We start from the raw sequence: 11,542 nt of genomic DNA, 5'->3' as shown, positions 1-11,542 counted from the left end.
TTCAGAATGTTCTGCAGCCGATCTGAGGCATCCCCAACCTGTGCACCTGGGAGGCACCATACCATTCAGGAGTCCTGTTTTTGACCACCGAACGGCCTATTTACTCCCCTTCCAATTGAACCCCCTATAACTCTAGCCCTTCCACTCTTTTTCCCACCCTTCTGTACAGCAGAGCCAGCCACGGTGCCATGAACCTGGCTACTGCTGCCATTTCCCCCAACAGTATCCAAAAGTGTGGACCTGTTTTGGAGAGAGATGAACACAGGGGACACCTGCACTGCCTTCCTGCTTTTTCTCTGCCTTTTGGTCATCCATTCCCTTTCTCTCTCAGCAATCTTAATCTGTGGTGTGACCAATTTGCTAATTGTGCTATCTGCAACCTCCTCGGCATTGCAGATGCTCCAAAGTGAGTCCATCTGCAGCTCCAGAGCCATCATGCGGTCTAACATAAGCTGCAGCTGGACACACTTCCCTTACTTGAAGGAGCTGAAAATGTGTTTCAGGGAAAGCGCAGCAGGTCAGGCAGCATCCAGGGAACAGGAGAATCAACGTTTCGGGCATAAGCCCTTCTTCAGGAATGAGGAAAGTTTGTCCAGCAGGCTAAGATAAAAGGTAGGGAGGAGGGACTTGGGGGAGGGGCGTCAGAAATGCGATAGGTGGAAAGAGGTCAAGGTGAGGGTGATAGGTCAGACTGGGGTGGGGGTGGAGAGGTCGGGAAAAAGATTGAAGGTTAGGAAGGCGGTGCTGAATTCGATGGATTAGACTAAGACAAGGTGGGGGGAGGGGAAATGAGGAAACTGGTGAAATCCGAGTTCATCCCTTGTGGTTGGAGGGTTCCTAGGCGGAAGATGAGGCGCTCTTCCTCCAACCGTCGTTTTGTTGTGGTCTGGCGATGGAGAAGTCCAAAGACCTGCATATCCTTGGTGGAGTGGGAGGGGGAATTGAAATGTTGAGCCACCCATTTTCAGCTCTGATCTCCAGCATCTGCAGACCTCACTTTCTCCTTACTTGAAGGAGTCAGGGACATCAGCTGTGTCCCTGGGCTCCCACATTGAGCAAGAGGAGCATAACACGGGTGTGAGATCTCCTGCCATTTTCACTCTTAAGCTTAACTTAGTCCAGCTATCATATCAAATATTAGATAAATGAAACTTTAAAAAAATTACCAATCACACTATTTACCAGCACACGATAAAAAAGAGAAGGAAAATCCTTATCTTATCAACACACCACAGGGTGGGTGGGAGACACTGTATGTGTAGTGTCTTGGGTTTAGCCGCTGTCCAAATATTTCAGTGCATGCACCTTCCCAGAGTGCAATATAACTGGTCCCACTCAGATCCTCTCCCGATTGTCTTAAACAGAGAATCCTGGATAAACTCAGAAGGTCTGGTAATTTCTGTGAAGAGAGAAACAGAGTTTTTATTTTGAATCTGTTATGACTCTTCAAAAGAGGAAGAAGTTTTGAAGTAGAGTCATATCGGATTCGAAGCGTTAATTCTCTGTAGATATTTTCAGACCTGCTGAGTTTTTCCCAGCATTCTTTGCATTCATTTCTGCAGTATTTTGCTTTTATTTACATTTGTCTTCCACACTTGGAGCCAGAGTTTCTTGCTGTTTAGTGGCTGCTTCTTGAATGATCTTCAGTAGACCAAACAGGACCTGTTGGGGAGATCACTCAAATCCAGACATAACAGTTGGGATCTGGAATCATTTCTTTTTAAGGAACACCTAATCTGTCCTGCCCTTGATCTGCCACGAATGTTACGAGGGACTTTTACCTTCATTAAGGTACAACTACCTGAGGCAATTATTTTGTTAGCTCCCACAACATAAGACCTAGATATGAGTCATATAGTACTGAACTACTCAATACACCTTATGACAGCTCTTGGTGTCCACACATATTGCAATCATAGGCACTGCCATATTTGGGCTAGTATTGAGCAATTCAGTTATAAACTGTTGCACAAGTTCCTCAGAATGTCATACTGCAATCGGCCCCAGTAAGATTGAGGAAGGTGGAGACTAAGATCTTTACTAATTATGATAGCGTACTATAATACCGCAATTATTTTATGGTCAAGTCTCTTAAAGATGTATTACATATATCTGTAAGACATTAACACAACAAGTTCTGGTATAAATAAGCACAGCCAGCATAGAACGCCAAATCTCAGAGTAAAGCAGCCAGTTAGACTAATTGCTGCCTATTTACTAGCCTTCTTGAACTCTCCCTCATTTTCAATTATTTTCAGGCTACTTTCAGGAAGAATATAGACTATTGCTCAATGATTTTCTCTGTCTCAAAATCAGAAAATATGGACAGGATTCACACACACACACACACACACACCAGACGCATGATGGATAAATACCAAAGCGATTACAAATCTTTTCCCAAAATAGCCTGATGTGCTATTTATTTATATGAGAACAATACAAGCACTGTATCCTATTTTTGATCTTAAATCTCATCTTCAAAATTTTGTTCTGAAAGCATTTTTTGTTTCTGAAATGTTGAAAATACATTGCCCAAGTAGATTTCTGACGTGATTGATCACAAACTACTGAAGTTATGATCACTGAATTCTCTCAGTTTATTGATGCTTTTTGCTCATTCACATTAGCTGTATGCATCTCCATTTGACTTGACACCCCCACATAATTTCAGCTTAGTAAGTAGAAATGAAGAAAGTTTAACCGGTCATTGATACTGCTTGAGGTGCAGAATTGAATATCATAATTACAGTAGCATAAGCTATTCAATAAACCCTACCTATGTTGCTGCTACATTGGATCTAATTACTCTAATCCAAAAACACCCCTAAACATTCCAGAGCAGACAACTGGGACTAGTGGAAATTAGACGGTAAGAAGGGATAGGATTTCAAACAGGGGGAATGCAGTGGTTAGATTCCTGTATCCACAGCATTTTATTCCTGACTTTTTTTAGAAGCAGCAGTTGGAATTATTTACCAAACTATTTCAAGATGTAAAAATACACCAGCTTGTTGGACAGCAGAATGGAAAACACAGAGCGGGGCCTCTGACAAAAGGAATGCTGAGATATTAAAAATATATAGACAAGAACATTCAAACACCACAAAATCACCTCACTATCATGCCACTATTCTTATTTCTTTCAAAGTTTATCAGAATTTTATCGAAATTCATTTTAAGTTTCAATAGATTTCTGTGCTAATGCACCTTATATTTTATGTAGCCTTTACTATACAATAGGAGCAAACATAGGCTCAAGTTTGAAGCAGTCACTGAATCTTCCAGCTTAGCTGTATGACCTCCTAGTTTTTCTCACACTCAGTCAGAGACATGATCAAACATGGCTTTCTCTGTCTGCGTCAATTGGTGTGCAGACTTCCAACTGGAAGTGCTTCCTGAGGTCAAAGGGCACTGTGGACTCACCATTCATCCCATTGCTGTTTTGTTGGCATGGAGCCAATAGGCTCACCAGCTGTACTGACAAATTATCCTCACCAGAGGAGTGACAGCTTTCAATCCTAAAAGCTATCTCCACAATCCTCAGCTCGTCCTCAAGTTAACAACAGATTTCAGGAAGTACTAGAAACAGAGTGAAGTGCCAGATGCATGTTCCACTTCACAACTCAACTCACAGAGAACTTGTATGTCATTCCTAAATATGTATGGTTCTTTTTTAAGGTGAGCTATTTACATAACTTCAAATTTTCTTTGACTAGCAGGAAACAAAAACGCTGACCTTGACTCAATGCACCAACATCGCCCTCTAATAAAGACACTGCTGCCCTAGCATCAGAAGAAATTGATAAGGAAAGAAGCTACCACTGACACCATTTCATTACTGGAGTCTGAGACTTGGATTTTCATGTTCCTATGAATTCATGTTGCAGTATTCCTGCAAACCTGCTGGGTCTTTTGAGAATTCTTTGAAAAGGTGACGAAGGAGGTTGATGAGGGGAAAGCGGTAGATATGGTATATATGGATTTTAGGAAGGCGTTTGATAAGGTTCCCCATGGTAGGCTACTGCAGAAAATACGGAGATATGGCATTGAGGGTGAGTTGGAGGTTTGGATTAGGAATTGGCTGGATGGAAGAAGACAGAGGGTAGTAGTTGATGGCAAAGTTTCTTCATGGAGTGCCGTCACTAGCGGTGTTCCGCAAGGATCTGTTTTGGGACCATTGCTGTTTGTCATTTTTATAAATGACCTGGAAGAGGGGTTAGAAGGTTGGGTGAGCAAGTTTGCGGATGACACGAAAGTCGGAGGAGTTGTTGACAGTGAGGAAGCATGTGGCAGGTTACAGCAGGATATAGAGAAGCTGCAGAGCTGGGCAGAAAGGTGGCAGATGGAATACAATGTAGCTAAGTGCGAGGTGATTCACTTTGGGAAGAATAACAAAAAGATGGGGTACTGGGCTAATGGTCGGATACTTGGTAGTGTGGATGAGCAGAGGGATCTTGGTGTCCATGTACACAGATCTCTGAAAGTTGCCACCCAGGTAAATAGTGCGGTGAGGAAGGCATATGGCGTACTGGCTTTTATTGGTAGAGGAATTGAGTGCCGGAGTCCTGAGGTCATGATGCAGTTGTATAAGACTCTGGTACGACCGCATCTGGAATATTGTGTGCAGTTTTGGTCGAGAAGAAAGTGAGGTCTGCATATGCTGGAGATCAAAGTTGAAACTTTATTGCTGGAACAGCACAGCAGGTCTGCCAGTAGCAGTGGTGGACTCTCCCTCTTTATGGGCATTTAAGCGGGCATTGGATAGGTATATGGAGGATAGTGGGTTAGTATAGGTTAGGTGGGCTTGGATCGGCGCAACATCGAGGGCCAAAGGGCCTGTACTGCGCTGTATTCTTCTATGTTCTATGTTCTATGTAATTAGAGTTTTCCACACGATAAAGAAGTTGTCTGTTCATTTCACCCAAACTACCAAGATAATGCATTGTTGGAGATGGTGGCGCAGTGCTAATGTCACTGAACAGGTAATCTAGTAAATAGCAGTATGGGTTCAAATCCCACTATCGCAGACAGCGTCATAGAGGTGTATAGCACAGAAACAGTCCCTTTGATCCATGCTGACCAGATTCCCAGATAAGACTAGTCCTATTTGGTCCATATCCCTCTAAACCTTTCCTATTTCTATACCCATCCAGATGCCTTTAAAATTTTGTAATTGTACTAGCCTTCATCACTTCATCTGGCAGCTCATTTCATACACACATCCCCATTTGTATGAAAAAAATGCCCCTTAGGTCCCTTTTATATCATACCCCTCTCACCTTAAACCTATGCCCTCTTGTTTGGGACTCCCTTACCCTGGGGAAAAGGCATCGTCTATTTATAATTTTATAAACCTCTATATGGTCACCCTTCAGCCCCTGATGCTCCAGGGAAAATAGCACCAGCTTATTCAGCCTCTCCCTACAGCTCAAACCTCCCAACCTTGGAAACATCCTTGTAAATCTTTTCTGTACCCTTTCAAGTTTCATAACATCCTCCCTAGTAGGAGGGAGACCAGAATTGCATGTAATACTCCAAATGTGACCAAACCAATGTCCTGTGCTGCCGCAACATGACCTCCCAACTCCTATACTTAGTGCACTGACCAATAAAGGCAAGCATACCAAATGCCTTCTTCACTATCCTATCTACCTGTGAGTCCACTTTCAAGGAATGATGAACCTGAACTTCAAGGTTTCTTTGGTCAGAAACACTCAGCAGGACCTTACTATTAAGTGTCTAAGTCCTACTCTGGTTTGTCTTTCCAAAAAATGCTGCACCTCACATTTATCTAAATTAAATTTGATCTGTCATTTCTTGGCCCATTGTTGGTGAAAGTCGAATCCAATAAAAACCTGTAAATAAAAGCAAGGTTAATGGTGGCCAAGTAACTATCATGGGTTGTTGCAAAAATGCCTCTCGTTCACTATTCCGCCTGGTGAAGGAAAATCTACCTGGTATGTCGTTATGAATGATTTATTCAACCAGCATCAATTGGTACTGACAATGGCAAATTCACAGTTAACCCTGCAAAGTTCTGCTTGCCAAATTTGGGAGAGCTGTCACACAAAAGGTTCAAACAACAGCTTGACATCATCGTGCTGAACAGGCTATGTCCTGTATCCCCAGCAGGACAGACATAATGGGGAATCTCCTGGAAATCCTCAACACTGACTCTAGACACCAAGAAATTTCATTATAACATGGGCAGGGGAAGCTTCTACAGATTACCACCTAAAGTCCCTCCTGTTTTGATGAATCAACACACCTTCATATTGAGCAGCTGTTGGAGAAAGCAATGAGCATGAAAAGGACACAGAATGTATTCTGGAGGGGAGACACAATGTCCATTGCCAAGAGTGGCTCAGCAATAGCACCACTGACCAAACTGGTCGGATCCTAAAGGGTGTACCTGCCAAGCTGGGTCTGCTGCAGGAACCAAGTGAACAGGAATATTTGAACTTGTCCTCACCAACGTATGTGTTGCAGATGATTCTATCCATGACCACATAGGTAGGGGTGACTATCACATAGTCGTTGTGGAGACAAAATTGGGTCTTTACATTGAGGATATTTTCCATTGTATTGTGTAGCGTTACCTCTATCCTAAATGGAGTAGACTTCAAAGAGATCTAATAAGTCAAGACTAGGAATCCATGAGGCATAATGAGGCATCAGAATTGTCTTCAACCACAATCGGTAACCTTGTGGCAGGGTATATCCCCCAATCTACCATTACTATCAAATCAACACTGTTCCAATGAGAGTGAGGCAGGAGTGCTGATGCAGTGGTAATGTCACTGGAGGAGTAATCCAGACACCCAGGATAATGTTCTGTGAACATGTATTCAGGCCCCATGACTACAGACAATGAAACTTGAACTCAATTAAAGAAACCTGAGACTAAACAGCTTTCTTAGGGGTAATCACTTGTTGAATAACCCCGCTTGGGCTACACATGATTCCGTTAGCAAAAGAAATCTCCAATTTTTACCCAGTCTGGCCTACACATGATTCCAGACCCACAGTAATGTGGTTGACCCTTAACTGCCCTCTTGGAAAATTAAGGATGGTTAACAAATGCTAGTCTAGCCATCAGCACCCTCATTTCATGAAGCAGTAAGCATACCTTAAAAATTAGGTAAATCACAGAACTACTTGTGCGCTAAACAGTATATGCAGCAAGTGATACACATGGCTAAGTGATCCTACAATCATCAGATCAGATTGGATCAGTCATGAATGGTGGTGAACAGTTAAACAGCTGTGAGGAGGAGGCTCAGCTAATATTCTTATCCGGAATGATGGGGAAGCCCAGAACATTAGTGCAATCAGCTTTTGCATCTACCGTCAGTCAGAAAATGTCCGTGCTGTATGACTTGATGAGCCTATGACTCATCTCAGGCTTATTCAGAGGCCATTATCACAGATGCCACTCTTCAACCAATTTGAATTACTCCACTTGATAACAAGAAATGGCCAAAGGTTTTACATACTGCTAAAGTCCTACCAACATTCCAGAAATAGGATTGAAGAATTCTGGTCTCCCTCCTACTAGCTGGGATCCCAGTCTAGCTAATCCATTACAGCTACAATACTATCAGTTAGCTGACAATATGAAAAAATGCCCAGGTACTTCCAGCTAATAAAAAGTCTGGACAAATAAACCTGGCTAATGACCACATCATCAGTCTATTCTCCATCAATGCAAAGTGATGGAAGAAGCCAAAGTAATAACCAGCTTGCTGATAATCAATTTGGTTTCTGCCTGGGCCACTCAGCTTCAGACCTCTTTCACAGCCTTGGTTCAAACATGGACAAAACAGCTGAATTCCAGAGGTATGTGAGAGTGATGGCCCATGACATCAAGGCAGTATTTGACTGAGCATTTAGCATCAAGAAGCTTTAGCAAAGCTGGAGTCAAGTGGAATCAAAGGGAAACGTTTCTGGTGGTTAGAGCTATGCTTAGCACAAAGGAAGATGGTTGTGTTATTGGAGGTCATTAATGTCAGTCCAAGGACATCTCTGCAGAGGTTCCGAGGGTAATGTCCCAGGCTAAACCATTTTCAACTGCTTCATTAATAAACTTTCCTCCATCATGAGGCTAGAAGCGAAGTTATTTGCTAATGACTGCAAAATGTTCAGCACTATTAACAGCTCCTCAGATACTGATACAGTCCATGTCCATTTACAGCAAGATCTGGACAACATCTTAGTTTGGGTCAAAAAGTATCATGTAAAATTCACACCACACCAATGCCAGGCAATGACTATCTACAACTAGAGAGAACTTTTTCATTTCCTCTTCATGTTTGATGGCTTTCCGAATTCTGAGTCCCCTAGTACTAGAATGTTGATGGTTACCATTGACCAAAAACTGAATTGGGACAGCAATATAAATGGTTAATGAGTGCATTCCTGATTAAGGGCATATGCCCAAAATGTCAACTCTCCCGCTCCTCGGATGCTGCCTGATCTGCAGTGCTTTTCTAGCACCATGCTTTTTGATAGCCATGTAAATGCTGTGTCTACAGGAACAAGTCAGAGGATAGGATCTGTGGGATAAGTAAATCAACTGAGAGACAGAGCATTCCTCCAATCTAGGCCTACACAAGACTTGTGTCAAACCATCTGTTTTTATCTCTCTTACTTGTGAATATGCTTGGCACTTTAAGAGAGGATAGTTTCAATTGCATAGTAGTAATGATTAATGCATTGATGTTTGCCATTTGTTAAAGGATAAGGTTATTTACAATAAACATAGTTATTTTGCTGTTAATGATAGGGTCCTGATGTGAATTCCTTTGGTTTGAATAGCAATCACGCAAATTGATCAACTTGATAGTTTAATTGGGCAGTGACACATTTGTGATGGTTTGTGGAATAGTTGAGACTGATTGTTGGCACACCCTTCTCAATTTACAAAAACACAGAATTGTAATGGCACAGGAGGAGGTTATTGGCCCAATCTGCCTGCACTGTTCCAGTAAACAATCTTCATTACCTACTGCCAATCTCCTATGAGTCCCCATAACACTGCACATTATTTTTCTCCAAATAATCATCCAATACCCCTATAAACCCCTCAAGTGAATCTACTTCCACATCACTTCCACTGCAATCCATATTCTGAGTATGCACTGAGTAAAAGCTTTTCCTCATTTTACCCTTGCTTCCTTTGCAGATCACTTCAAACCTATGCCCTCTTGTTGTTCTTCTCATTGTGAGATGAACCGGTTCCTCCCTATCTACTTCACCTAGCCTACTCTATCCGATCTCCTCTTAGCCATCTTCTCTCCAAGTAAAACTGCCCCAACTTCTTCAATCTACTTTCATAACCATCTGGTCATGTTCTACAACCACCTGATGAAGAGGCAGCGCCTCAAAAACTAGTGCTCCCAAATGAACCTGTTGGACTATAACCTGCTGTTGTGCGATTTTTAACTTCATAACTGAAGTTTCTCAACTCTGCAACCATTCTTATAAACAGTTTCTTCACACTGTCCAATGCGTTCACATCCAATTGAGTCACAACACTGCACTGAATGTGAATGAAACCTGTAAAAGTAAAACGCATCTCAAATTGGAGACTCTGCTGAAATCTCTTGTCTGATAACCCATTGCTCCAGTGGCCCACAGTCAGCACCTGTCACCTTACCTCATGTACCATTTGTTGAGACTGCAACCATATAGTTGTAGGTGTGCAGTCTGTAGCTAGGGCACCGAAATCCAGAGGACATCAGCTAAGAGCATCTCAGCAGCCAGTTACTAATGCAAGTCTTTACACTATAAAGCTGACACAATATATTGAACAAGCAGAAGATTTAAATGTTTTACATTTTTCTGTTAACAAATGCAATAAATTATGAAATGACTGTGGAGTTTTCCACATCAGATCTATCCAAACCCATTAGAAGTCATATGGAAACAAAAAGCTACATTTCATTTGTAAATATTAAATATCGAGTGCATTTTCCCAATGACTTACAATGTGTAAGAGTTATCGTTTGACCCTATTAACAAATTGACTCCTGTTCACTTGTAATACAAAATCACACTGTAAAGCTCAGAACAGTCAACCTGTGTGCTCTCTGAGACCATGAACTCTCCTTGAGAAAGAAATGACCTTGGGTTTCAACTCTTTGTATGTTGTTTCCAGCAGTGGAGTATCCAAACTGGACATTTTAACTGAATGAAGGCTGCTTTCTTGCTACAATTTGATTTTGGAATATGGAGACCTTTTGGTGCTCAGCGTCATAATGTAATGATGATATCATTGCAAAGCTGTGTTCATCAGGCAACGTTTGATGCAATTAGTGTCACATTGATGTCACAAACAGCCCTGTGTATTTTTTATGGCTGGATGGGAAGCCAGTAGATCCATCACCAGTTTACAAGACTCATGATAAAGGGACTCTCATTTCAAACAGCACAAAGATGATCAGATCTTCTGTGATTTTGGCTATTAGCACTGGCCAGAATGACCAGTGCTTAACAACAAATGCAGTTGAGTGATTGCAGTCTGCTTAAGAATTGAGAAACAGTGATTACAACGTTCTACTTTGCTTCACATGCAACTCTTCAACCAGGTCACTTGGATTATCAAAGATCAAAAAGTGACAAGACTGCAAATGGACTTTCTGTCAGACATTTCATCTGTCCTCATTTCCGAGGAATGGGCCGTGGACTTAGAATCATAGACTTATACAGCACAGAAACAGACCCTTCAGTCCAAATTAGCCACGCTGACCAGCTATCCTAAACTGATCTAGTCCCATTTGTCAGCACTTGGCCCATATCCCTGTAAACCCTTCCTATTCATCCAGATGCATTTTAAATGTTGTAATTGTACCTGCCTCCACCACCTCTTCTGGCAGCTTGTTCCATACATGTACCACCCTCTGCGTGAAAGAGTATGCCCTTAGGTTCCTTTTAAATCTTTCCCCTCTCACCTCAAACCTATGCCTTCTAGTTTTGGACTCGCCTATCCTAGGGAAAAGTCCTTGGCTATTCGCCCTATCCATGTCCCTCATGATTTTATAAACCTCTATAATGTAATTTTTAGCCTCTGACATTCCAGAGAAAAAAGCCCCAGCCTATTTAGCCTCTCTCTATAGCTCAAACACTATTCCCGGCAACATCCTTGTAAATCTTTTCAAGTTTAACAACATCTTTCCTATAGCAGGGAGATCAGAATTGAATGCTGTATTCTAAAAGTGCTTCACCAATGTCCTGATCAGCACAACATGACAAACACTGCGGTGTTTGTGCAGTGTGTCCAGGAAGCTTTTCGAACTCAGTATGTAGATTGTCCGACCAGGAGGAGAGGCCATATTGGATTTGGTACTTGGTAACGAACTGGGACAAGTGATGGGCTTGTTAGTGGGTGAGCATTTTGGTGATGGTGACCACAATTCTGTGACTTTCACCTTGGTTATGGAGAGAGATAGGTGCAACAGGACAGGTTTTACAATTGGGGGAAGGGTAAATACGATGCTGCAAGACAGGATCTGAGGAGCATAAATTGGGAGCACAGGCT

Source organism: Chiloscyllium plagiosum, chromosome 26 (genome assembly GCF_004010195.1).
Source record: "Chiloscyllium plagiosum isolate BGI_BamShark_2017 chromosome 26, ASM401019v2, whole genome shotgun sequence".
Lineage (NCBI taxonomy): Eukaryota > Metazoa > Chordata > Chondrichthyes > Orectolobiformes > Hemiscylliidae > Chiloscyllium > Chiloscyllium plagiosum.
This window is presented reverse-complemented; position numbering follows the sequence as displayed.